The sequence below is a fragment of the Akebia trifoliata genome, chromosome 15 (genome assembly GCF_017979445.1).
Source record: "Akebia trifoliata isolate Shusen 1 chromosome 15, ASM1797944v1, whole genome shotgun sequence".
Taxonomy (NCBI): Eukaryota; Viridiplantae; Streptophyta; class Magnoliopsida; order Ranunculales; family Lardizabalaceae; genus Akebia; species Akebia trifoliata.
The window spans coordinates 28,524,181-28,551,430 of record NC_141389.1 but is presented as its reverse complement, the minus strand read 5'-3'; the positions used below and the strand labels follow the sequence as shown (position 1 = coordinate 28,551,430).

The following is a 27,250-nucleotide window of genomic DNA, read 5'->3' as shown; positions in this document are numbered from 1 at the left end:
GTGGGGGGAGGAGGGGTCGAGGTGATCTACCTCAATGAACTTGATTAAACAGCATTTGATACTATAAAGGAAGTATTATTTTTTGCTTGGATGTAGAGTAAGGCATGGTAGAACATAATTTGCCATTTCAGGAATAGAGTGTGCTTCAAAGTTGGTTCAAGTGACACAGATTTTTGGAAAATATCCAAATGTATACACTACGTCATATTGCGTTTTTCGCGACACCGTAATTGCGCTAAAAACGACTGCTTAAGACTGTCGTTAATTGCGACAATTTTAATCTGTCGTTTAACCGTCGTTTCTACGGAAGAAGTAAAAGTTGGGGTGCCAATAGCCATTCTAAAAGAGAGAGAAAAATGACTCTCTGTCTCTGGTCTCTCGTTCACACTCTCTCTCTCTCTCTCGCCCTCAACTCTCGTTCACTCGTCCTCGGTCTCTCGTTCACTCGTCCTCGCTCTCGCGTTCTCTCACACTCTATGTATGTATCTGTCTCTCGCACGCACTCTCTCTCCACAGCATTCCAGATCTAGGGTTTGTGGATCCTTGTCCTTTCGTTCGAATCCTTGTTGGAAATCTAGCTCTGAAGATCCCCATAGCTTCGAAACCTCCTCGATCTGGCCTTCACCTTCAAGTTCTCCATGTTTTTGCCAGATCAAACTCAAGAACTTTCCTCATAAAATGGTTACAATCCCTTTGATTCATCCGGAGACTCAGATCCTTGATGGTCAAGTTCAAACCCTATCCAAGGGAATAGAAGGCAGCCTGTTTTTACTTGCAAGTTCGGTTTCAGAAACTCCATCGACTGAAATCAGATCTCAAGGTCAGTTAGGGTTTCTTTCTGTTTCTTCATGTTTTTGTTATAATTTTTGGATTTGGAACCTTTGAAAGTGAATAAACATTACTTACCAAAAAAAAAAAAAGTGAATAAACATCTATTTCAAGTGAATCGAGATTTCAAGTGTCAAGATTTCGATTTGATGCATTTCAAGTGGAAAATCTGTTAGATGCTATGTTTTTCAATCCAGGGCGTGGTTGGTAGTTGTTACATCTGAAAAACTCAAACTAGATTTACATGTTAGTTTCTGACTTAATAATCTAATCAAAATAACTTAGAATCTTATTGTATTGTGATGATGTTCATAGGTTTTCTGTTTGATGCTTTCACTTTTCAGTATGTAATTCACAAATATTATACCTTGTGATGTCTGGTTACTTTTCAGGACTCTGAGCAATCTGGTTCTTAATGGAGGAGGAGATCATCGCTGATTGTTTCTGGTAGTTTTCTGCTGTCAGTCAGTTTATATCTATTTCTGCTTTTATTTTTTCTTTGATTTGGCCTTAGAGATTTGGTTCCTTGAATTTTCTTTTCCTGGAAGACTTCTGCTGAGAACATTTTTCTTAAACCTGCAACCTGATGGCGGATTTCTACCTATACATCCAAACAACCTTCCCCGGTGTATCCTTGTTACCATGGTAGATATATGGTCTATCTTGTTTGAACTTGATTGCCGAGAAAGGATAAACGGGAAACTATATGAATAAAAAATATACAATGTGACAGTGGATATTGTGGTGTTGTTTTTATTTATTTATTTTTTTCAGTTTTTATTTTGACCACCTTTTTCTCCAGGATGTGAGCTTAGTTATTTGTTTTGTACATTTTTGTTCTTATTGATAGGCCTAAGGACTGTTGACACCATTGATAAGGAGCAAAAGAAGACATTAGGTATGCTGCCCAATTACACTTCCCAAATGTCAAAGATAACTATTTCAAAATGTAGGACATTTTCATGGGTTGGTTGGATTTTCTCCATGTTCTTATTGACTTTGTTCATTTGGTTTAAATGTAGGACATTTCTCCTAATAAAGACTAATAAACTTTTGTAGTAACTAAAGTACCAAACTATAGAAGTTTGCAAACATTTTTTAAATACTAATTATATTCTTAATATCATCCTTCACTTTTAGATTCGGAGTAATGGATTTGTGATTTTTTACTTCCAAATCCTGTTTCATGAAAAGAAAAAAATGGCCATCACCAATCTTTTGGTACCAATCAACACATGCAAATTCACACAGGAGAGGCAAAATGTTACCTGCCTCCAGACTTCTTCATTTGGTGCATTTTTGTCAACGAGGGTTATGGCATATGGTTTTCTTCTGCGTTCATCAGCAACCTTCTGCCAATATTTTCCTGTCATGAATGCATTCAGAGGAAATAAGATAACTAGTATAATAGTTAAATAGAATACATTCCCAGAAATGATTTTAGCAAGTAAAACTTCTTAATAATTGAGTAACATAACAATCTCATGCCCACAATGTTTTTGAAATTTGACAGAAGGGAGGGGAAGAGAGAAATAATGTCTTCTTAGTCATTCGGATAGTAACCTTGATATCTCATAACACTCACATCACATCATCTATGATCAGACATCACAATTTTCCATTACCTTGTCTAGTCCTGCTCGTATATTTTTCATACCTATAACCATGGAAATATCTAAGAAAGCTCAAAAGGCCTCCTTAAAATATACTTCAGATTAAAAAACATTTCATATTATAGTTTTCACTTGCACCAAAAGCAATGATAGTCATAACTGCCTATTTATTACATATCCATCCTGTTAGACATTTTGACTCTACTTGATGGATAGTGTTGTATTTTTTTTCTTGTTTGCTAATGTTTCAGGTGAAGCTTTAATTGAGCTTTTAAAAGCCATAAATGATTCAAATAAGAGAATTACTGATTGGAATGTTAACTTTGTAAGCCCATGCTTTAGCTGGTCTTATGTCACTTGTAGGAATGGAAATGTCATAGCCCTGTAAGTGCATCCTTCTTACTTCCATATTAATTTCAAAAGCATTCATGATTCCAACATTCAGTAAGCTTGCTGGCAAGTGGACGACAATGGTTGCATCTCCCATTCATATTTAATTGACATTGCCTATTACCTTTATGGTCTCAATTTGTGCATATTTTACAGTACATTTAGTTTCTGAATGCCCCATTTGCAGGAGTTTGGCATCAAAGGGATTTTCTGGAACTCTTTCACCTTCAATTACCAAACTGAAGTTCTTGGTTAGCTTGTAAGTTCTCTTCCTGATGTAGTAGCATTTCTTATATTATGGGTTGTATTTAGTCAATATTCTTGTACTTAGCGGAAGATACTTCTTTCTAACTGAGTAAATTTAGTTAAGAAAACTTAAGTGAATATATAAGAGAATGTAATATAGTGTCTGTTTGACTTTTGGTTTTATGTTGATGGTAGTTTGGTCCCTTAAAATCTCTTACATTTCCACGACCCATTAAGGAAATTTAGCTAAACTTCACCTGCATAGCTACTAGCATAACCGTTTGATAGATAATTTTTCTCTCCTTTTTTTTCCCTTTTTATTATCATTAACCAAAGAATATAGAAAACTCCAAGAGTTTGTCGCATGTGTCAAGAGTAGAGCTAGGATAATTCTAGACGTGTTATAGGAAATTTTTGGAGTGGATTGTCATTTGAGAAGTGCAAGTTGTTGAAGTCACCAATTTATAGTCTACAAGAATTCAAGGGAACATGTTGCAAATAGTCTTACAAAGGCCCTATCCAAAGTTAGTCACTCTCTGAATCTATCCATGCCGGGAAAATTTGATACCTATTTTCTAGTTCAATAAATGATGTAGGAGGATCAAGTTACCGTCTAGTTGTCTTTTCGGGCTTTATGTTAAGTATAGTTGGCTCCTTTGTTATCTCCTATGCTGTTATAAGCCATTGAACGGATTTATGTAATCTTGAACCTACGTGAATGCTATTGCAAGTGTTAGCGAGGCTAATTCTTCGCTCTTCAATTTTTACTGTATATTTCAGTTTTTTCTGGTCTAAAGTTCAATATTGCTTTTAATCCAGGGTAATAAGTGGGAACAACTTAAGTGGATCTATTCTTGATTCAATCACAAATATTTCTGGATTAGTGGAATTGTAAGAAACTGTGTACCTTCTATCTTACCGTCGGTCTTGTTTAATCGTTGCTCCTCTTGTGCAATATTCTTGCATTCGTAGTAATTATGAGTTTTAATGCTCACAGGGATCTTTCATCCAACAGCTTTATTGGGAGAATACCAACACAACTGTTTTCAGTTTCAATGTTTAAGTAAATTTGTTACACATATCTTTTTAATGTCATTTTATTTTTATTAAAGTTATGTTAAATGTGTTCTTAATCAATAAGCACATGAGAATGCTTACATGTTAAGAGTGTGATGTTCTCATTGCTATTATCATGATGGTATGGACCTGAGTTTAGTGGTCAGCTATATGGTCCTTCGTTGAGTGATACATTACAATAATTTCTTCGAAAAAATAATAAATGTCATTAGCAAGCAAAAAAGGCAACACACACACACACACACGTGTGGGAGCGCGCATGCAAGGTAACCCCCAAAATAGAAAAAGGAACTAACCAAAGACCTCTGCTGCTCTGTTTTTCTGAAGCAGAGGAGGAGTTTGTTGGCGAAATCATTAACTAGAGACTGGTTATTGATAATTGCTCAAGTTGACTTTTGTTGCCTGCCTGTGTTTGTGGAAGGTTCAAAAGACACTCTACCAAGCATGAAAGTTGTTTTTTCATGATGTGCCAACATGAGACAACTCAAAATTGTTAGATATGAATCTATTATATTATTTTACACTCAATTATTGACAAGGGTATTGTGTCAGTTTTATGGGAACTCGTCTTGACTGTGGCTCTAGTTTGCAGCAACCTTGTGTCTCAAGCTTATCTGTACCAGGTTTACATTTTTCCTCCATTATCGGATATCCATCCCTTTTTTCCTACTAGTATGAATGAGTTCTTAATTAATTTATGTGATTTTAGCTTCAATTAGCAAGTCGAAACTCGGAGTTGTAGTTGGTGCTGTGGGAGGTGTTGTGCTTCTTCTGATAATTGGGGCCATCTTTGTATATCTATACTGTCAAGTACACGAAAAGTGTGATGTCTTTGTTGACGTTGCTGGTAATTTGGTCTATGAATTGCATTTTTCATTACTTGAAAATGTTTTCGTTAGTTTTTTTTTGTTTTTTGATAAATCTTTTCTTTAGTTGTTTTTTAAATATTTCGTATCACTCTAAAACATAGTTGTGGCTGCTCTATTGCTCCCTAGTTCTGAGGAACTCATATAAAAAATTCTTTATTTTGAATTATGCCTTGATTGTTCCTGTAAATAAAAAAGAATTAATGGAGAAATACGCACAACGGAGCAAAATATTGAGTGGGCATTAATTCATGTGCTACAAATTGGAAAAACTTCATGTTATGGGTTTTCTAGTCAACTTTAGTGGGGTTTTTTTTTTTTTTTTTTGAATTAAGGAAGTGTCGGGTGAAAATTTTATATTATATTAACTGCATTTTCACAATATTACTTCTAAATTAGTCCATTATGATGTTTCCATACTTTTTTTTCCCTAAACCTCTGCGTTTTATATAACAGGTGAAGACGAATGCAAAATTTTCTTTGGACAATTGAGAAAATTTTCATTGCGACAGCTCCAAATTGCAACAGAAAATTTCAGTGAGAATAACGTTATTGGGCAAGGGGGCTTTGGAAAAGTTTACATAGGTGTTCTCTTAGACAATACAAAGGTTGCTGTCAAACGTCTGGTGGAGAGGCTGCATTCCAAAGGGAAGTTGAGCTAATAAGTGTAGCAGTTCATCGCAATCTTCTGCAGTTGATTGGGTTCTGTACAACCTCATCAGAGAGAATTCTTGTTTATCCATTCATGCAAAATCTCAGTGTTGCATATCGCTTAAGAGGTATCTCCTTCATAAGCTATAAGTAGCATTGATGGTCACAAATCTTGACCATCAAATCTAACAAAGAACCAAAATTATAATATAACCTAAACAAATTAAAAATCCCTAATATATCATTCTCTTCAATCTATGCTTCTTGATTTACATCAATGAGAAAACCAGTGTGCACAGAGTTTCTTCATTTTCTTTCGATTTTGTATTGCCTTACCTCCTCGACGACAACATGTATCATAATCAAGTGATCAACATTTATTTTCTATCATTTCAGTTTTGTAACTTTGACATATCTTACATCCTATGAGGAAGTTGTATTTATTCTAGGGTTAGTATACTTCAGCATTAATCTAAGTAACTTTTCGATCCTTCCTACAGATTTAAAACCAGGGGAGAGAGGTCCGGACTGGCCCACAAGGAAACGTGTAGCTTTTGGTACAGCCCATGGCTTGGAGTATTTACATGAGCACTGCAATCTGAAGATCATACACCGTGATTTGAAGTCTGTCTCATCCTTTTTCATGTACGGCATTATTTTATTTCTTTAAATAATTAAACATATTTTATTAATGAAAACAAACACGAGGTCGAGATGACCAATCTCTACAAGAAAAGTTACAAACAGCCCCTTAGTTGGAGCACAAAGCCTCCCAGCTAAAGACAAATTCCTCAAAAAACCCAACCCTTAAAGCCTGGATCTTCTTTTGTGTACAGCATTATCACTCTCTTTGATAGCTTCATTTTGTAACAAAGTAGAGCTTTTCCCCTGCACTGCTGGTCCTAAATCATGACATAAGGGTCGGTTCAGCGTGGCAATTCATGTAAAAACTTAGTTGTCTCCAACTCCAACCACAAGTCCCAATCCTTCATATCAATCATTTGGTTGATCCAGCCAACCCCAAATATTTTGGGTTAAAGGTTTGATGACTGATTGGCCAACTGATAGTTGTGGCGTTTAGAAACTCATCAAATATTCTCCCGCATTCTTTCATCGTTATGTTTTTATTCTCTTTCCAATATTTTAGCTTACTGAAAGTTACTCAAAGCTAGATGAAATCAAAATTTTGGTTAACCACTGTTGTCACAATGCCATATTACCTAGGTTAGTGCTAAAACTGTAATTTAACGATTGCATCTAGTTAAAATATTGGAAACTCGTCATAGTGCCATCTCACCATCATTTTCTCTTGCCTTAAGGTTTTAATGTCCTGTTGCTTTTTGACTAATAAGTAGTGAATGGATTTTCATCTACTTAAGAAGTAATACCATGAAGAAGCTACTGATGTCATGTTAGCAACTTTGATTTGTTGGATTGAAATTTCATAATCGTTTGAAATGTGCAGGAACTGAATCAAATCCGTTCTCTCTCGATTCATTAGCTGTTTTCATGTTTTGTGTACTTCAGCGAGTTAATCACCCGGTATTTGCATTTGTCTTGCTGCTTTTGTGTTCAATCTAAGCAGCCAGTTCTACACACAAAATGTAGCTGATCAATTTCTAATACTTGATTTTCTGCTGCTGTACATTTTTGAAGGGAAATCTTGAGAAGACATCTCCAAATGCTAGTTACGTCCTGCTAATGTTTTACCACCTTTATGAGGGAAAGGTACGCGCCATTGCTGTTACATAGTGTGTATGCACATCCCTTAAAGCATCTTCTTTACTTTTTCTGTTTTGCCCAATTTCCAGGATCGTAGAGAATTCGAGAGTGAATTGATTGAACGTTTTGGAAGTCTCGTCAAGATGTCATTGCTTAAGTCTGACAGGTCAGGATCCTGTACTCTGTGTAAGATGCAAGCTCTGATTAAATGGCTATTTTTTCCAATGAGGGGTGTTTCGTAGGTCAAAGAGAATGTAATTCAATTTCTTTATCATTGACTAAGAAGATGAAACATGTATCAATATGGTGGGTGTAGATGCACCAATACTGATATAATTTATGTTCTCTCCTATTTATGTTGGATTGTTCTCCGAACCAAAATAAAATAGTGTGCTTATATTTTATTGTAGACACCACATAATATTTTGTTTGTGGTAATGGGTGCCATTTGATCGTGCTGTCGAACAAGTGTTGAAGCAACGAAGAAGTGTTGCAAAAGGTTGATGGAATAGGAATTTGATTTGAAAGAGTGGTGATACAAGTTTACCTCTAATGGATTGTATATCTGTCTAATATTTCAGAATTATTCTTTGTGATTTTTAGTTTGAATTGAATGTGAGTGTTGATTTGAAACAGGAGTGGGAGATCATTAATGATTTTTAGTTAGATTTATGAAAGTTGAAGACGAGGGGTATTTGGGTCTTTTCATATTGTTAGTTGGGGTCTAGGTCATCAATGTCAAAACATAGGGGTATTTCCAATATTCAGCAACATGTGAAGGGGGGCAGGTGTAAAATATATATTTTTTTTTAAAAAAATACCCTATAGCGACGGTCGCTGACCGTCGCTATATTCTTATTTTAGTGTCGTTTTTTCCGACTGTCTTTGACAGTCGTTTTTCTCGACTGTCTTGGACAGTCGTTTTTAAAAAACCACTCCTTTTAAAACAACTCTTTTTACGACTGTCTTGAACAGTCGTTTTTGGCGCATTATGACGTAGTGATAGTATGGTGATTCTTCTTTGAAGTTGGATTTCCTGTCCATCTATTTCATTTTATACTAAAAAGGGGCTCCTATAAGTCATTGCACCGTGCTTGGAACAATAGGATGCGGGCTTAAATGTTGGGAAGGCGATAGCATGACTGTCTTGAGAGAATTAGTGGTGTGAATGTTTCATTCATGGAAGGGAATCATGGACATGGAAATATAACCCCAAGTGAAAGCTTACAGTTATGTCTGCATCGTATCAATCCAACACATACTAATGGTCAATTAATCAATCAATATCGGTATGAGATTTTGACAAATAGAAACACTACGTCATATTGCGGATTTGGCGACGCCTAATTGCGCTAAAAACGACTGCTAAAGGCAGTCGTTAATTGCGACAGTTGTGAACCGTCGTTTAAGCGTCGTTTCAACAAAATAAGTAAAATTTGGGGTGCCAATAGCCACTCTAACAAATTTTTTTTTAAATTATTTTCAGACCGTATCTCTCTCGCTCGGTTCTCTCTCTCTCGCTGCTTGTATCTCACTCTCACTCTCGCTCTCTCTGTCGAATCCGTCGCTCTTCTCACTTTCTCTCGAATCTGTTTGTTACTCTCTCTCTCGAATCGATCTCTCTCTTACTCGAAGCTATCCCGATTTCAATAAGTTTGAAGTCGTCTTCTTCTAAGTTTCGATCTAGAAGGTAAATGGTCGGAGTTTGATCGAAAGACCTGCGCTCGATCTCTCTCTACAGAATCTGTGATTTTGATCGAAGGTTTTGGTGATTTAGAGCAGAATCGATCGGAGTTTGATCGAAGGTTTTAGTGATTTGTTCGATCTCCCTCCCTTTGCTTGGTTTGTGATCGAATCTTCAGGTATGTTAAAGTTTTTTATTGAATCTCTGATTTTCCTTGATTAATTTAGGGTTTCAAATGTTTTCTTCAATGTTAAAGCATGTTTTAGGGTTTGGTTATGGAGTTTTATATCATGATCTAGCTGTTATATCTCTTTAATTTCAGTTTTGAACATGAGTTCTTGCCTTTCTTACACTTCTTTAAGCTCAATTTTAGATCTGATTATCTTTCATATTTATCAATTTGAGATCTGAATATGCCTCTTTTTCTGAAAATTTTAGAAGATCCATTACTTTTTTCAATTTTGTGAGAATAAATTGAATTTGATCTGCATTTGTTTCAGGCTCAAGAAAATGTCTTTGATTTGCAAGTATTCTTGTTTTGATGATTTGTGTGATTTTATTTCTTTTTTTTTTTTTGTTGAAGGAGGTCCTTTGTGTTTATAGAAGCTAAGGACCCTGGACTCCTAATAATTTTATTATCTGATTTATTTTTTCACAAATTTGATACAGCTCCATCGGTCTCTGATGGAATTTTTCCTTTGTAGTTGATCTTTCACTTCTTTAGCATAAGAAAGGTTGAGGTTATGCTATGGATCTGTTGTGATAAAGAACTTGATTATATTTAGGATCCACCGATTTGATCTACACATTAAGACTTGATCAAGATTAGAGATTTCCAGTCTCTTTATTTGATTAATTTTTCTCAGAAGGAATTATTATTTTTAAATATTCTGCATTTTTTTATGGCTCAAGAGAATTTCTGCATATAACTTATACTTTCCCTGAAGTGGTTTTACTTAGATCTGATTACTAGAGTTGCATATAGAAATTTGAATCTTAGATCTAGCAATTTTAAGATTGTTTTGCTCTTTTTGTCATTCTCTAAGTGATGTCTAGATCAATGTGACTGCACCAGTTGAATTCTCCACTATATTCCATAATCCTTCACTTTCCAAATGTCTTATTCTCTCTTTTATCTCTCTCTCTTTCTCTCTTTTTATAGAAATGAAGAATTGCCTTGTGATTTACAGCTTTCAGATTTAAAATTGTGGTATCTGGTTCTCAGGTCCCTTGATATTGAAACAAAATGCCCATTATCCTTTTTCATGGGTGGGCCCTTGTTCACAATTAACTGATTCTGACATGGACATTTCGATAGTGAGGAAGTATTGTGGAACTCAGCAGTATCAATTATTGCTGTGGTCCCCATCTCACCCTCTTGAATTGCCATGGCCCTACAATCTTAACAACCGTTGATGGATATAATAGCTTTGATCTTCCTTATTGATCAAAGCTGTCAGTTGGCTCGACGGTTACGATTTGTTTTCTGGCCTTCTCAATATAATAGCTAATGAATAGTTTGGCTGATGTGGGGCATATTCCCTAATTGCAACCGGAAATTGTCTGACATTGTTGATAATGCTAAGCACCATTCCTTTTTGATAATTCATTAGCATACATTTCTAGTTGTACATTTATTTTTGAATTAATGATTTGAGTCTTCTAAGATGCTTATGCTTTTCAATTCACGCTGTTCTATTTACATGTCCACATGGTTTTGTCTTTTGTGTGTGTGTTTATAATCATAATTTATTATTTAATGGGTTGTATGTTGAATCATTAGGATATGAGAACAATACAACTTTTACTTATAACACGCCAACCAATCTACATTTTCTTTAGCTAAATATATGTCTCGTTTATACAAAGTAAGTAAATATTTCTAGTAAGATTGAAATGATCAGAATTGTCATGACTTGATGAGTTGTATAATTTAACTGATGCATGAACAATAATTAATGTGTAAGCTGGTATTGGATTCAAGCAAAGTGAGTCTGGTTCACATGGAACATAGTTGATGACATTAAGGATCTTGTTCCACCTCTGCACCTCAGCCAAGTTTAAAAACAACGCCTTAAAAGTTTTAGGAAAAACGAAGTGTAGGGCCTTGTGTAGGGTAATCCATCTGTGGTTGCAGAGTTCTTCCTGATCCTTAGAACTGTGAACCTTCAAACATGGTTTTAAATCTCGTACAAGGCGACTTAAATAAATCAGCTCTCTTCCAAGTTGAAAACTTCCTTTAGATTCCACCAGGGCAACATCCGGACCGATTTCATTCTCTTGGGTAAGGCATGGCCAAGATTTCAGTGATCGAAATGTCATATTCGCTAATGGTAATTATAAGATCATTTCGGCAAAACTATTGACAACATGTCTACACATACATTTCTAACAATTAGTTCATCAAATCATTTTGATGGAAAAGGCAGTCATTTGTTTGTCCTTTTTATTCTTTAATTTGGAATGTATATTGCCTGATTTATAAAATGTCTAATCCATGATTTCAAATAAAACTTGACTCATCTGGACCATACTTCTGACATTACCATAATGCTGAATTATGATATTATGATTCTCTGTAGGCATCTCCAATACAGCTTGGTGGACGGCAAGTACACATTGAGGAGAGGAGGGCAAATGGCACCAGCACATATCGTGGGGGAAGTATGTGCCTTTTATCCCTAGTTCTCTATTATTTGCAGCCTTTTTTCAGTGTACACATCTCTCTTTTTTTTCTTTCTCTTTCCCACTAACTTAAATGTGTGACCGCTTTGTATAACTTCTAATCTCAATGTTATATTGTGCTGTTTTCTGCTAGAATGATTCATCAGAAATAACAGAGATCGCTATTAATGAAATATTACCAAAGATTAATGGCAGAGTAAGACACATAAAATTCTTTACAGTTATGTTTGCATCGTATCAATCCAACACATACTAATGGTCAATTAATCAATCAATATCGGTATGAGATTTTGACAAATAGAAAATGTCCCTCAGCTCTGCAATGCCAAGAATGCATCTCATTTGGATTGTTCAAGCGCACTAAACATAGACAAACAAATGCCCGATTGCGATGCATTAGCCTATTTATAGCCTTACACTTAAACAACTAAGAATATAAATCATGAGAATCTATATATCAGGTAGAAAAGGAATATCTACTTGTAATTAAATCTATAATCTATATCATCAATGACTCAGACTGTGTTTGGTAACAGTTCTGAAGTCTGAATGGAGGTGGTCCACCATTCAAATTCAGACTTCAGCTTTGTTAAAGACGTTTGTTAAATTTCAGATTTCAGAAAAAGAGATTGATTTCAGCGGAAAAAATTCAGCGATAGAAAATCGCTGGAGGATACTTCTGAATTCTTAAAAAATTATTTTTACCTAAAATACCCTTATAAAAAAATATATTTCTATTTTTTATCCCTTTCTTATAAAAAAACGTTAAACCCTTACCTCCTCTCTCTTCTTCATCTCCTTCCTCTCCAACTCGGCCGTCAAGACCTACGCAGGTATGTGCATCTACCACCATTCTATTGTTCTTTCTTGATTAATCACACCATGTGAATCTAATATTGAAAAAATCAAATCAAAAAAGAATTAGTTCAGATTTTTTACCATGTAGTTTCAAATTTTTTTAACCATATTTCCAGATTTTTTAATCAGTGTTTATTGGAAAACAATCCAAAAAGAAGTGATTCAAATTTTTTAACCATAACCATAGTTTCAGATTTTTTAATCATATAGTTTCAAATTTTTTAACCATTGTTTATTGGAAAACAATCTAAAAAGTATTGTTTCAAATTTTTTAACCATAGTTTCAGATTTTTTAACCATAACCATAGTTTTAGATTTTTTTAACCATAACCATAGTTTCAGATTTTTTAACCATAACCATAGTTTTAGATTTTTTAATCATAGTTTCAGATTTTTTAACCATAACCATAGTTTTAGATTTTTTAATCATAGTTTCAGATTTTTTAACCATAGTTTTAGATTTTTTAACCAGTATTTATTGGAAAACAATCCAAAAAGAATTGGTTCAGATTTTTTAACCATAGTTTCAGATTTTTTAACCATAACCATAGTTTTAGATTTTTTTAATCATAGTTTCAGATTTTTTAACCATAGTTTTAGATTTTTTAACCAGTATTTATTGGAAAACAATCCAAAAAGAATTGGTTCAGATTTTTTAACCATAACCATAATTTCAGATTTTTTAATCATAGTTTCAGATTTTTTAATCATAACCATAGTTTTAGATTTTTTAACCAGTGTTTATTGGAAAACAATCCAAAAAGAATTGATTCAAATTTTTTAACCATAACTTCAGATTTTTTAACCATAACCATAGTTTCAGATTTTTTAACTAGTGTTTATTGGAAAACAATCCAAAAAGAATTGGTTCAGATTTTTTAACCATAATTTCAAATATTTTAACCATAACCATAGTTTCAGATTTTTTTAACCATAACCAGTGTTTACTGGAAAAACAAACATATTGGGCTGCGTGCCATACATATAAAACGACTTGACATATGTATGGGCTGCGTGCCATACATAGAAAACATATGTGTTTTCTTAATATATGGGTGAAAATCATCTATGATAATGCATGTCTATTATTGTGATTCTTCCTATATTCCAATATCATTATTTGTTGAGACCACCATGTTAAAGTTTACACTCCTCACATATATAAATTAATCCTGAAATTTGAATATTATTGGGATTCTTCCTATATTCCAATATCTATTATTTGTTGAGATCATCATGTTAAAGTTTGAACTCCCCACATATATAAATTTACGATGAAAAATTAAAACAAAGATCCATTAAAAATAAAAATCTTCTAAGATTTGTAATTGTGAAATAATGAAACAATAACAATAACAAAAATCAAAATTTCAAACAACCAACCGAACCTATTATGGAGAAATCGAATAAAAAGTAGAAATCGAACCCTTTTTAACATCTTTCATTCATTCTTTTTTATTTTTCTTCTTGCATAAAGCTCGGTCATTAGATATATTGTTGTGGTATTGGCTCCATTTGATTTATACTTTCATTTCATTGTTATTCATAGATATGGCTCACAAAAATAAAGATAAAGAAAAGAGTGTTGATAGAGCAGACTTTTCTACAGACCAATCGAAAAGGAAACACTTTCTTGAGTTGTGCTTAAGTGAGGTGAACAAGGAAGGGTACAGAGGAGTATTTCTTACCAGTGCTTCATGGAAAAGATTAGAATCTGAATTCAATAAGGCATGGGGAGTGAATTTTAATCATAAAGTGTTCAAGAATCAATATGATTACTTGAGGGCTGATTACAACATATGGCGAAAACTTGTTGGATTGTCCAGGCATGGGCTTAGTGCGGATATCAATACTATAAATTGGCCTCCGCAGAAGTGGGATGATGTCTTAGAGGCAAGTCTCTAATCTTACGTACATATTTTTAACTTGATTAACTAGACTTAGTCTAATTATTTTTATATTATTGTTTGAAATAGAGAATTCCCGAAGCTAAGAAGTTTAGGAACAAACCTCTTGTAGATGCTGAATTGATGATGGGTGTATTTGAAAGTACTCTTTCAAATGGCGATAAAGCATGGAGCCCCTTCTCATCGATCCCGCGCCCTACTGTTGATAGCGATGTGAATGGTCCTGAACCTATGGAGTACACAAATTTGGACGCTGAAGACACTTATGGTGACTCATTTTTAGGGGAAGGGGATACATACTTCCAAGGTGTAAGTGTGGAAGGCACCCCTAATACCCCACTTGAAGAGAATACATCACAAGGTCCGATGAAGAAGAAACGTAGGAATTCGAATAGTGGTGACACTATTGAAAAAAACTTGGAAAGACTTATTAATGTCATCGAAGAACAGATTAATAAAGAAGAGGCTAACAAGGGACCTTGTTTTAAAGATGTGAATGAAGTTATGAAGGATTTGAAGAACTTAGGAGTGATAAGTATTCATACTTATCATGTTGCTATATTGAAATTTGCACAACTACCGAAATTGGAATACGCATTTATGGACTTGGATAATGAAGCAGAGAGGGTTCAATTTTTGGAGTTTATTGTAAATAATTAGTTAAGTCAAACATTTTTTTAATAAAAATCAATGATGTATTGGTTATTTTGATATTTTGATATTTTTGGATAGTTACTGTGGATGGTTATTTTTAAATTTTGATATTTTTTTATAGTTAATATAGATGATTTTTTTGGAGTTATTATCATTGATGATATTATGAAATTTTTGATTGTTTAATTGGAATTATTATCTTGTTACCTAATCGAATATGCATGTTTTAACTTACTAAATAGATTGCATGTTTGAAAAATCTTTTTTTACAGCTTCAATTAATACTAACTTTTTTTAATTTTTCATTGTGTTTAATGATAATGACGCCAAAACAATGGTTGTTGATGAGATTGGTAACATTACTTTTTATGCTTAAACTTAAAAATCGTATAAATGTTCGACAAAGGTTGTGCACATCATCACTTTCTAGCAAGGCATATGTGCGAGAACTTTTGGAAGGATCTTCAACACAAATGTACGAGATATTTAGGATAGAGAAGAATGCTTTTGTACAATTATGTCAATATTTTCGAGATAAAAATTGGTTAAATGATAGTAGATATATAGACGTAGAAGAGAAAATGGCAATGTTTTTTATGACAATATGTCATAATTGTCGGAATCGATTAGTAAAATATCGATTCCAACATTCTGGAGAAACCGTAAGTAGGTATTTTCATGAAGTGTTAGATGCAATGATACAGTTTGCACGAGAGATAATAGTCCCCCCAGCATTTGACAAGCCAATGGGAGAAATTCGATCTCATGTACATTTGAGAGAAGGGCCATTTAAGGATGCTGTCGGTGCATTAGATGGCACACTAATTGATGCGCACATTCTGCTTGATCAACAAGTCCCATTTAGAGGAAGGGGACAGGGAAAATGTTTTCAAAATGTAATGGCGGTGTGTGATTTTGATATGAAGTTCATATATGTGATGGCTGGATGGGAAGGAATTGCACATGACTCGAGGGTATTAAATGAGACACTGCGTAACCCGATTAACAATTTTCCAATACCTCCTCCAGGTATGTATTTTCAAATTATATTTTTGAAATTAATCTTATAATCAATAATATAAATTTTACATATGTTTTATATTTGTTGCAGATATGTATTATTTATGCGACGCTGCATACACACACACTAGAGGTTTTATGACTCCATATCGTAACACACGCTATTGGTTAAGAACATATCGAGGAAAGCGTGCAATGGGTAGAAAGGAGAAATTTAATCATGCACACGCTCGATTAAGGAATGTCATTGAGAGGACCTTTGGTGTATGGAAAAAAAGATTCCCAATTTTGAACATAATGCCTTCATATGATTACCACACTCAACGGGACATTGTTATTGCATGCATGGCAATACACAATTTCTTACGTCGTGTTTCTCTCCATGATGAGTTGTTTCGACAATATGAAGTTGATGTCGACGAAGAGAGTAATTCTTTAGTAGAATCCGAACCATCACATGATCCACCATGTTATAATGACATATTCTCATCGCAAGCACAAGCTGATATGATCACTTTACGTGATCAAATTGCAATTCAACTAGAAAATGAATGATTGTTTATTTTTTGAGTATTACTTTGTTAGAATGTAATTTCTCAAGTATGAATTCAATTTAAAAACAATACTTTTGGATTATTTAATTTGAAATATGTTGATGGTTTCATTATGTGTAACATGTTATGGTTTTTGGTAAAAACAATTTATTAGAATTATAAAAGGGTAATGTTGTCAAAATGACCATTATGTTTTAAAATTCTATTTGTAACCAGAAGCTCTTAAAAGTTATAAACAAACAACTTTTCTAGAATAAGATTCCAGATTTCAGATTTCAGACTTCAGATTTCAGACTTCAGACTTCAGACTTCAGACTTCAGAAGTGTTACCAAACATACCCTCAGTTTTTTTAGGTTGTGAAAATAAACATGATTTTATTCAGGTTGGAGACTTTACCTGTAATGAGTTCAGAATCCAGTATTTGGTAGAACAAGTAACACTGTAAGTCTGCACAATCAATCAGAATTAATATTATTAAAAATAAAAACCTGAGATGTTGGTCAGAAACATTAGATCAAAGATTCAATCATCAAATTTTTATTTGTTTTTAGGTTTTGTTTCGTATAAAATTAACACATTTGGGAAACAAAAAATCAAAATTAATATATTTTGTGAAATCCAAAACCCTAGATCTCATCCTCATCAATCTGAACAACGCTATAGATCCATCAACCTGATAGAGAGAGAGAATCACCTTCAAAAACAACAGATCACTCCATCGTTTCCAATCTTGAGAGATCGAGAGATCTCTTCGAGCTATCAAATAGAGAGCGATTGAGCGATGACATCGAACCAGAGATGAGATCGATATAGAGATGAGATTGAGGGAGACAGGGAGAGAAATCGATTGACGGTGAGAAAGCAATGGAGAGATCGATCGATTGAGTGAGATAGAGAGAGAGGCAGAGAGTGAGAGGTCGATCGATCGACTGTGAGAGAGAGACAGTAAGATTCGACTGTGAGAGAGGGAGAGAAACAGTAAGATTCGACTGTGAGATTGAGTGAGACAGAGAGTGAGGTCGATCGATCGACTGTGAGAGAGGGAGAGAAACAAATCGACTGCGACAGAGGGAAAGAGGGGCAGCGTTCGGGTTTAAAATTCGACCGAAAACGTGGTCCATGGGCCGCGAAATTTCGGGTTTAAAATTCGACGGGCCAGGCCCAACAAATTGTTTTAGAAAAAATTGTGATTTTCACGTAGTGGTAACTCGTACGGATTAGGACTCAAGCCCTCCAAACTGATGTGAACATGATTGTGTATATGTTTTAAAATAAAAATAATTGTTATTCTTGTTTATGATCTGCATTAGAAGATGCCAAAAATTTCAAAATCTTATTTTATAGACTAATGCTGAAGTGACCTCAGGCTGGAATCATAGATGCTTGAGGTTCCAGCCAGCACGACTGTATTTAAGTTAAACATTTAAACTATTAAACGAAAAGAAAAATCAGCTAAGGTTTTTAAAATATTGGACGAATCCACAAACATTTTTGGATGAGTAAAAAAGGTGACATTCGTGGTGGAAAGCAATGTGCACAATTCTTGAACCATATAATCCATCATGGAAGCAATCCATCTATTACTGATCCCATATAACTTGATGGTTAGTTCTAAGTTTTTATCTTCAGGTAGCTATTAAATGTTAATTCTTCCATTAAAAAAAACAGACTATCTTGTTAAACAACAGAAGATACATTTCTGGTTCGAAAAGAACAATGTTTAATTCAATTAACTAGCAGTAGCAGAAAGTAATCATGAAAGCAACTGAACTTGCGCTGACTCACATACAAGTCCTTCAACCAGATGCCCTCTGCTCGTATATCAGTACCCAAAGCTAAAAATACAAAGGCCTAGTTTGAACTGTGGCTATAGTTGTCGAAGTACAATCATGTTCCCCTACTCCTATCCTACATTTGCAATGTGGAGTTGGTGGTGGACTAGCTTTACTGGATAAATGGAATTGGGATATTTCCTCCTATTTTAATATTCTACCAGGAAACCCTCAAAGAACTTCTATTATTGTTGATATACATGGATATGGAGTGAGGGATTTGAATATTGATGGGAAAAATAATAATGTGGAAAACAAGACTAGGTGTAGATGGATTGGATTGGACCTGAAATCTAATATGATCCAATCTAATAATCCATTAGAGTTTAGATCTAGGATTTGAGATTTAATAAGATAATGGAACGATTCTGGATCAACCATGTCTCATTACAACAGGGATATGAAGATCACATAATATGCGGGGAAATATTAAAATTATATCAAAATCTAAAATTACAATAGATTGTATCACTGCAACTCCATTCTAGGTATCGAGATTGATACGAAATACATCGGATAAAAAACCTAAATCTTCTATCAAAATCTAAATACATCGGATAAAAAACTTAAATCTTCAATCCAAATCTAAATATATCGGATGAAAAATCTTAATACAGCCTATATAACGAAAATAGGGATTAGAGAGAATACCTAACCCGAAGTCGTAATGATTCTTGCCTTGTTGCGTGAGGTGATGCAGTAGGTGAGAGTCCCTTTGTGACCAACCTGATCAATTCGAGCTATCTCTGACCAATCTAGATCGAGATCGATCGATCAAATAGAGTGGGAGATGAGATCTATCGAGGGAGATAGATCGAAAAAGAGATCGATCGAGAAAGAGACTGCGAGAGAAAGATGGAGAGGTCGATCGATCGAGATAGCGATTGTGAAAAAATGATGGATACGTCGATCGATCGATCCAGAGAGATAAAAGGCGAGGTCGACCGAGACAGAGACTGTGAGAGAAAGAGATTGTGAGAGGTCGATCGATCGATGTCTATGAGAGAGGCAGAGAGAAAGAGAAACCGTAATAGAGAGAGAGAGAGAGAGAGAGAGAGATAAAGGACGAGTTCGATCGATCGATCGATGTCTGTGAGAGGCAGAGAAAGAGAAAGAGAAACAGTAACAGTAATAGTAACAGACAGAGAGAGAGAGAAAGAGAGAGAGAGGTCTAGAGAAACAGTAAAAAATGTGGTCCACGGGCCGCGGAGTTTGGGTTTTAAAACTCGACAGGCCAGGCCCAACAAATTTTTTTATGAAAATTTGCGTTTTTCACGTAGTGTAAGTGTTCCCACTCACTCCCTCCATTGGTTTGTTTCCTTTTATCTTTTGGTCGCTTCATATCATCTACCTCACATTCCTCACATTTAAACGACATCCGAATAACAATAGATTGCACATTTACATGACTTTCAATTAGGGGTGCAACTTGGTTCGGGTTGGTTCGGTTTAGAGTAAAATCAGAACCGAACCGACCAAGATCGGTTCTATTATAAGAGAACCTGAACCGAACCGAATTAATCTAGAACCAAACCAACCCAAACCGAACTTAATTCGGTTTGGTTCTGTTCGGTCCCATGGGTTGCCTCTTTCCCTCTTTTCCAATCGAATCTTACATCATCTCTCCCATCTGTTTTTGCAACTTAAGAGAGAGAGAGAGAGATCATCCACCGCCGACGCAATTAAAGGCAACTCGCAGCCGCAGAGAGAGAAAGAGAGGCAATGAGGCACCGGTCGTCCCAAATCGCAGAGACGATATAGAGAGAGAGGCATTGATCGTTGCATGTCGCAGAGACGATAGAGAGAGAGAGGCACTGGTCGTCACAGAGAGAGAGGCAGTGAGGCATCGATCTTCTCAGGTCGTAGAGACGATAGAGAGAGAAGCAGTGAGGCACCGATCGTCTCAGGTTGCAGAGACGAGAGAGAGAGAGAGGCATCGGTCATCGTAGAGACGAGAGAGAGAGATGGGGAGAGAGAGAGCCGCATCGCAACTCGCACTGTCGCAAGTCGCAGCTCGCACTGTCGCAAGTCACAGCCGTCGCAGAGACGAGAGACGAGAGAGAGAGAGAGAGCGAGAGAGAGAGAGAGTAGAGAGGGTTAGGGTTTTCTCTATTTTATTTTTAAAAATTATTTTAGTTCGGTTCTCGGTTTGGTTCGGTTATTTACAAACATTGAACCGAAAATCGAACCGAATGTATCGGTTCTTGATTTTTTTAATCCGAAATTGAACCGTTATTCAGTTAAAACCGAACCAATCCAATTCAAAACTCACGAATTGGTTCGGTTCTCGGTTTGAACCGAATTAAGTTGCACCCCTACTTTCAATGCCATGAAAGCCCTTATTTGCATTTCTCCATCTATATTTGATACCCCTTAAAATGAAAAGTATTAATGAATCAAAGTCGGCGTGTAAGATATTCTATCCATTAATATTGTGTTTGTTTCACACATAGAGAAAATAAACATGAATTAACGTAATCAATCGATAGATTAACAGGACTAAAAAACGGGGATAGAAGAGTCCCATGAAACTTCTATTTTAACAAAGGAATAAAAAAAAGATTTTATTTTGTTTTCTCATATTTATTCTCTCTTCACTAAACACACAATTTCTTGCCTATAGTGTTTTTTTAAGTCTTGACACGTTTGCATGTGTCAAATGGTTGAGAAAAAATAAGAGTTAGACTAGCATGACTATCTTCGCAAGATTTTAAATCTTACTATGGGCTGTGAGCTTTCATTGTGGCATCCAAATACATGATCCAATGCCACAAGCATGTAGAGGAGAAAATTCCAAAAACGTCTGAAAATAAAAAAAGATTGTTATTTTTCACCATTGAATTTTAGTTTTAGATTTGGGAGTTAGGTAACGGTCCATTTTCAACACCTTGGATGAAGGTTAAAACAGATTTTTATTTATTTATTTATTTTTTTATATATGATTTTTTCCATGAAATCTATAAGCTTCTTGTTGTGATGTTCGATTGCCAATGTGGTGATCTATGTCAAATTAGTCATGAAAGTGTTTTTCTTTTTTATATCAAAGTTGCTTTATGTCGTTGTATAAAAAATCACTTTCTTAACTAACCTACTAAGATTTCAAATCTTACTAAGGTTATGTGAGCTCAATGGATTACCCACCTTGGCAATCCAATTACACAGTCCTCTACATTTCATGGAAAAATTCTGAAAAAAAAATATATTCATAAGGTTTTTAAAATGGACTGCTAACCAAATTTAAAATTAAAATTTAACAGTGAAAATAATATTTTTTAATTATTTTATTTAAAAGTTCATAAGTTTTGTCCTCTACATTTGTGTCCCCCAATTAGGATCATGTTTTTGGATGCCACATGATGAAATATATTTTTACTTTTAATTAGAATATAAATTTTTGTTTTAAGATTTTATTTTGTGGTACTTATTTTGGAGTTATAATTTCATATCAAATTTGAATTTAAAATATTATTACATCAGAAGAGATTCACACCAATATCGGACAAATAATATGCAGACTAAAATCATATTAGGATCAAGTCAGACAAACAATATGAAAGCTAATCAGGCTAAACGTTTTCACCATAAGATAACGGAAAATCCTATTCGTGATATGTAAAGCAATGTTTGTTCTAGACAAACAGACCCTAACAGTACTAGGTTTGAAGGATTGTAATAAGTTGCACTTTGCTTCACCCTATATATATAACAAATCTAACTCAAACGTTTTATATAATCAAATCCAACATCCACCATTACAACACATCATGCCTTGTTACAACACTTCAAAACCTAATAGTCCAACATCCACAACATCTTATCAAGTAGGATTTTGGAGACCCGCATTTTAGAAACCTATGTAGGACATCTATAGTTCTAGTAGGATTTATTTCTATTTTTTAGTTATAATAGGATTTTTATTTTCTAGTTTTAATAAGATTTCTATTTTTGTCTAAATTTGCTCTTATTATTTAAGCTATAATTAAAAATGCTTAGAAGTGTCAAAATTGAGTTTTAATTGGTTTAGAAAGTAAGTATTATGTTATAGATGGATTAGGAAATTTATTTTTTTACTATTTTAAAATGTTGATAAGTTGTTATGATGAAGTTTTCTATGTAAGGAACTTGCAAAACGAAATTCAATAATTAAAATATATCGATTAATTTTTCTTTTATCTCTTAATTATTTTCTAGTTCTTTACTTTACATCTTCTTCAAGTCATTACTTGTTTATCAATTGAATTTATTGATTCAAATTGATTTTGTGTATTTCATTGAACACAATCTCGTAATTTTTTAATCTATGATAGAAAATGGATGACTTGTAGGAATAGGACAACATTTTTTTTTTCTTATTTATAACGTATTCAACTTTGATCCCACTAAACGTGTTAAATCTACCTCAAAATCTTGTTTTAACGCATTGACTTAAGTAAGCCTATAATCAAACTCTCACCTTGGACTAATACTTCTGACCACACCATGTGGATGGAAAATCAGCTACAATCGATTATATATGATTGTATGATGATGCCCACGGTTGTAATACGATATATAAGGATGTTTGATTTGTTTAAATCTTATAGACCTTGATAACTTAATGACATTTGCAATGGGGGTCCCTTGTGACAATAGATAGACATCTAATTGAGCTGAATTTCCTTATTTGGTTAAGGATCAATTAGGTAATCAAATCAGAACAATGATTCTCTATAAGTAGGGTATTGATCAAAGGTAAAAAGGTACGCATTCTCTCTATTACAGAACTTTGTCAAATTGAAGTACGTAAGCTAATCTTTGATCCCTTAAGGTGGATCAGGAAATAGTATCCACAAAGTAGTAAAGCATATTATAAGAAAATGTAAATTAAACTCAATGTGTTTAGGAGAGACTGTCTATCAGAAAATGCCGGGATTTCAATGTGAGTCATCCACATAGTATCCCTTAAGGTACATCATATGTGCTTGTGGTAAACAATTTAAGATGTTTGCACCATAGATACAAAATACTGTCAAGCATGTTTGTATGCCTAAAAATTATTGTTGCACCACAAACACATGTGATGCACATCCAAAATCTGGTGAGCAAACAAAATCTCCAATCACTCCCAACTCAGGATTTTCATCACTCCAATCTGATATACCTTCAATTAGCTTTGAATTCATCCCTTGTTGCCTGCCCATGATCCAAAGATCATACATTTCATTTTTCATTGCATGAATGGCTTTGATTGTTTCCGCCCCATCCTTCACAATCACCTCTTGATAAACAACCTGATCATTTCCGTAGTGTTTCATCATGAACTGTTCCACAAATTCATCATCTAACTTCCTCTCCTTCTCATCATCATAGTCGTCGATGTTATCAGCCAAAAGGAACTGTACCACAGTGAGGCTAGTGCTCGGCTTCCTAGCAATGAAATCTGCATAGGCCAGTGCTTCACGAGAATCCGCTCCACCCATGAAAATAACAGCAACATGGTTCATTGAAGAGGCCAAGGAACGGGGCAGAATGTTCATGTGTGGGTTTCGATCAACAAGGATTCCAACCGAACAAGGTGCATGGGCCAGGAGGCTAGAATTCACCATGTGAGATGCATTATATTGATTATAGTCACTCCATCCTGGCTTGTGGAAGGGAACAATAATGAGTGATGCCTTTTTTTCTAGTGCAAGTTCACAAATATCACGGTACATCGTGTTGTAAGGGGACACAGCTGTGAAAGCCTGAATGCTACCATAGTGATTATGTGTTTGCTCATAGATCTTCAAGGCCTTTACCATGAAGTTGGAGCGGGCATACTTGGAAGATCTAAGAAGGCTGTCATGGGTAATAAACATGGCATTTGCACCATTGAGTTCAACAAGGTGGAGAGCATACACCGAGATTGGGCTTTCTTTGTTTGAATGAGAGGCTTGAAGGAAGTTGATGAGTCCAGGGATACTCTCTTGTTCATGAATGCAAGCGACAATCCGGATTTCACAATCTAGCCGGGAGTGCTGCACATTCCTTTTCTGGTTTCCGCTGATGTAATCACTTGTCGGTCTATATATGGTTCTGATGAGAACTGCTGTAATTACTGTTAACATGGTTGTAGCAAGCATAGACAATGCACAAAATTGAGCGCTTACTACCTGTTGCATATAAACATTGAAAGATTGTAATCATCAAAAGATCGAAAAAAAAAAAAAAAAAAAAAAAAAAAAAAAACGAAGAAAACAAAAAGGGAAAATGTATCAGCTTCTGAACTTCATGATGTTATTCAACAAAGGGCATAATAGTGTATGTTGAAATCTAGCTATCATCATTTCGCTCGTTACGTTGATAATGATTCCTTTTAAGTTGAAAGCAAAGAAGCCTCCTTGAGTGTGAGAATTATTTTAGATGATCAAGTATGAAAAATTAAAGGTCACAAGGACATCATATCCATGTTTGAATTTTATGTGTGTATTCAAATTATACAATGCAGTGGATTGTGATTTGACATTGAAATTTACAATTTTGGACTATAGACGTTTCTCTTATGATATTCCGATTGATCCCCATAAATAAAACCTATTTGTTATCTAGTTCAAACCATATGGTCCCCTCTTCAATTATGGTCCCCATAGAGTGCTTGACCATGATTGGTTTACTTACCAACAGTAAGGTTTTATGATTTTCAAGCTACTTCACAGCCATAGCAACTATACTAAACTGATCAAAATATGAAAATCAGATAATTATTGCAACAAGAAACCAAAGAAAGTTGAAAGTGGTAGACGGGAAGGAGTGTTGAATGTACCTCATCTCTTCTCCAATGGTAGAATGAGAAAATCTCTATTTGACCTCTCAAGTTCAGCATTAAGCTGAGGGAGAGGGATTCAATAAATGTCATACTGAAGTAGAGGGAAGGCAGTAGAATCCCAAACAATTTTCCCAAGTACCCTATCAAGATAATGAAGAATTGCGAACACAAGGCTACCCAATCACTTAGGGAGAAGACATCAGTTTCCAGACCAGCAACCATATAGATGACAGGCATGAACAAATCCATGATTATAGTCTCACTCCTCTTCACAATGGTTGATCCAAGAGGCGGTCCATCTGGTATCGCTAGGCCGAGCATCAAAGGTCCATCAATATTACCTGTACCAATCGCGTCGCCTATGAACCCTGAAACCAAGACAACTAATAGGATCGCGATCACAGAGAATCTGTCCACCGGATTCCCCACTGGAGTCCTTATGATTATCCACATTACCAAAGGCCGAAAAACAAAGACCACTAATGATATTAGTAACATCAATGAACATAAATTCAGCCAGACGCTCGATCTATGACCATGTGAAAATTGTCCAATGCTTCCAAAGATGAATAGAAGAATCCAGATTGCTATTTCAGAAATCATCGCAATGGTAATGGCAAGTCGACTTATTTTGGAATTGAGGATGTTGAACTCTTTCAGAATCAGATAGATAGCCTTAGATGAAGTAATCGCAAAAGTTGACACTATCAACCAAATATTACCGTGGACGATCCTATTCTGTAAATACTTCCTTAGAAAGAATGTACTTAAATAGACAAGTATGAAGGGGAGGGTCATACCCCAAAAGCCTATAACATAAGCCTTCTTTCCAGCTTTTCCAATCATGCTAGTATCCATTTGCACTCCAATCACGAAAGCGAAATACATTATAGACATATCTGCTACAGTATTCAACAAAAGGCGACCTTTTTCCGGGAACATCAACTCCATGAATTTCTCATTTCTCCCCAAAATAGATGGGCCAATGATTATACCAGCCTTGATAGAGATCAATCATCAAAGTGCATGCATGACAAATGAGTTATGTTGAATTCTTATTTCATTTAAAAAAATCAAAAAATCAAAAATGAAGAAGCTTACTTACGATGATCTCCGATACAATTCGCGGTTGCTTGAGAGGTTTAAGAAGAATCATTAATATACGGGTGATGAAGATGATCATGGTGATTTGTAACATAAAAAGACAGAAGTTTGATTCCAAAGGATTTTTACCATAAAATATGCCACCAGTTTTATCAAAGCCAACACTATCTACAATTTGACATATTATCTTAGGTTTAGGGTTCTCTGTAGCCATTAATCTTAGAAATATTTGAATTTTCAACAAAAAAAAAAGAAATTCAGATGCATCTAAGTATTAATGCACAAAAAAAAATGTTCTTGAATGTAATGCCCATAGTTTGCGCGAAAACAATAACGAAAAACAACTAAATAAGCATGAGAGAACGTAGGGATAGCCAGCCACGACTTGACTTGGAAATGGTGGTGGTAGCGCTGAAGGCTTTGAATTTTTCAATTTGAGTCAGGCTAGTCTGACTAAATTAGTAAGATTTCAAATCTTACTAAGGTTCCTTAGGCCAGCCAACATCGAATGAGTCGTTCTAAAGTGACTAAAAAAACGCTCAAAAAGACATTCAACTAATTCATTTCCTCAAACAAGGCCTTCAACACTGCGCTGATGTGGAGATGTGAACCGAACCGTAGATTCTTTTCATAGAGACGTGAATTGGTGCAGTGGAAGGAGAGAAGAAGAGATCAACGACGCTGGTGCAATGGTGGCTATATATTTAGAATGGTAGAATTCGAGATACTAGCTATATCAGAGGGTAATTAGGGTAAAATTTGGAAAACCTTTCC

At 34.9% G+C, this 27,250-nt stretch overlaps 1 protein-coding gene and 2 pseudogenes across 11 annotated transcripts in view; 1 reads left to right on the top strand and 2 right to left on the bottom strand.

Annotated features, from left to right (window-relative positions):
- The window catches only part of LOC147385078 (uncharacterized), a 32,481-nt gene extending 11,827 nt beyond the window's left edge, over positions 1-20,654 (bottom strand). For 4 of the 9 annotated variants that reach the window (XM_086425083.1, XM_086425087.1, XM_086425085.1 and 1 more), the window contains exon 1: positions 19,240-20,654. The gene's annotated coding sequence lies outside the window, so the exon portion shown is untranslated. The remainder of the gene's footprint in view (positions 1-19,239) is intronic. The other 5 variants (XR_015172480.1, XR_015172481.1, XM_086425086.1 and 2 more) reach the window with 2 other exon arrangements.
- LOC147385079 (putative LRR receptor-like serine/threonine-protein kinase At5g63710) lies at positions 679-8,178 on the top strand (annotated as a pseudogene). Its single transcript, XR_015172862.1, has 13 exons — positions 679-820; positions 1,679-1,726; positions 2,693-2,825; positions 3,019-3,090; positions 3,897-3,968; positions 4,075-4,140; positions 4,707-4,777; positions 4,864-5,001; positions 5,477-5,799; positions 6,172-6,316; positions 7,137-7,213; positions 7,328-7,399; positions 7,483-8,178. The product of XR_015172862.1 is annotated as a putative LRR receptor-like serine/threonine-protein kinase At5g63710 (transcript).
- A 2,967-nt stretch (positions 20,655-23,621) lies between the features above and the next one.
- On the bottom strand, positions 23,622-26,796 carry LOC147385077 (cation/H(+) antiporter 15 pseudogene; annotated as a pseudogene). Its single transcript, XR_015172454.1, has 3 exons — positions 26,478-26,796; positions 25,370-26,371; positions 23,622-24,719 (listed from the first exon to the last, which is right to left on the bottom strand). The product of XR_015172454.1 is annotated as a cation/H(+) antiporter 15 pseudogene (transcript).
- Positions 26,797-27,250: the final 454 nt, after the last annotated feature.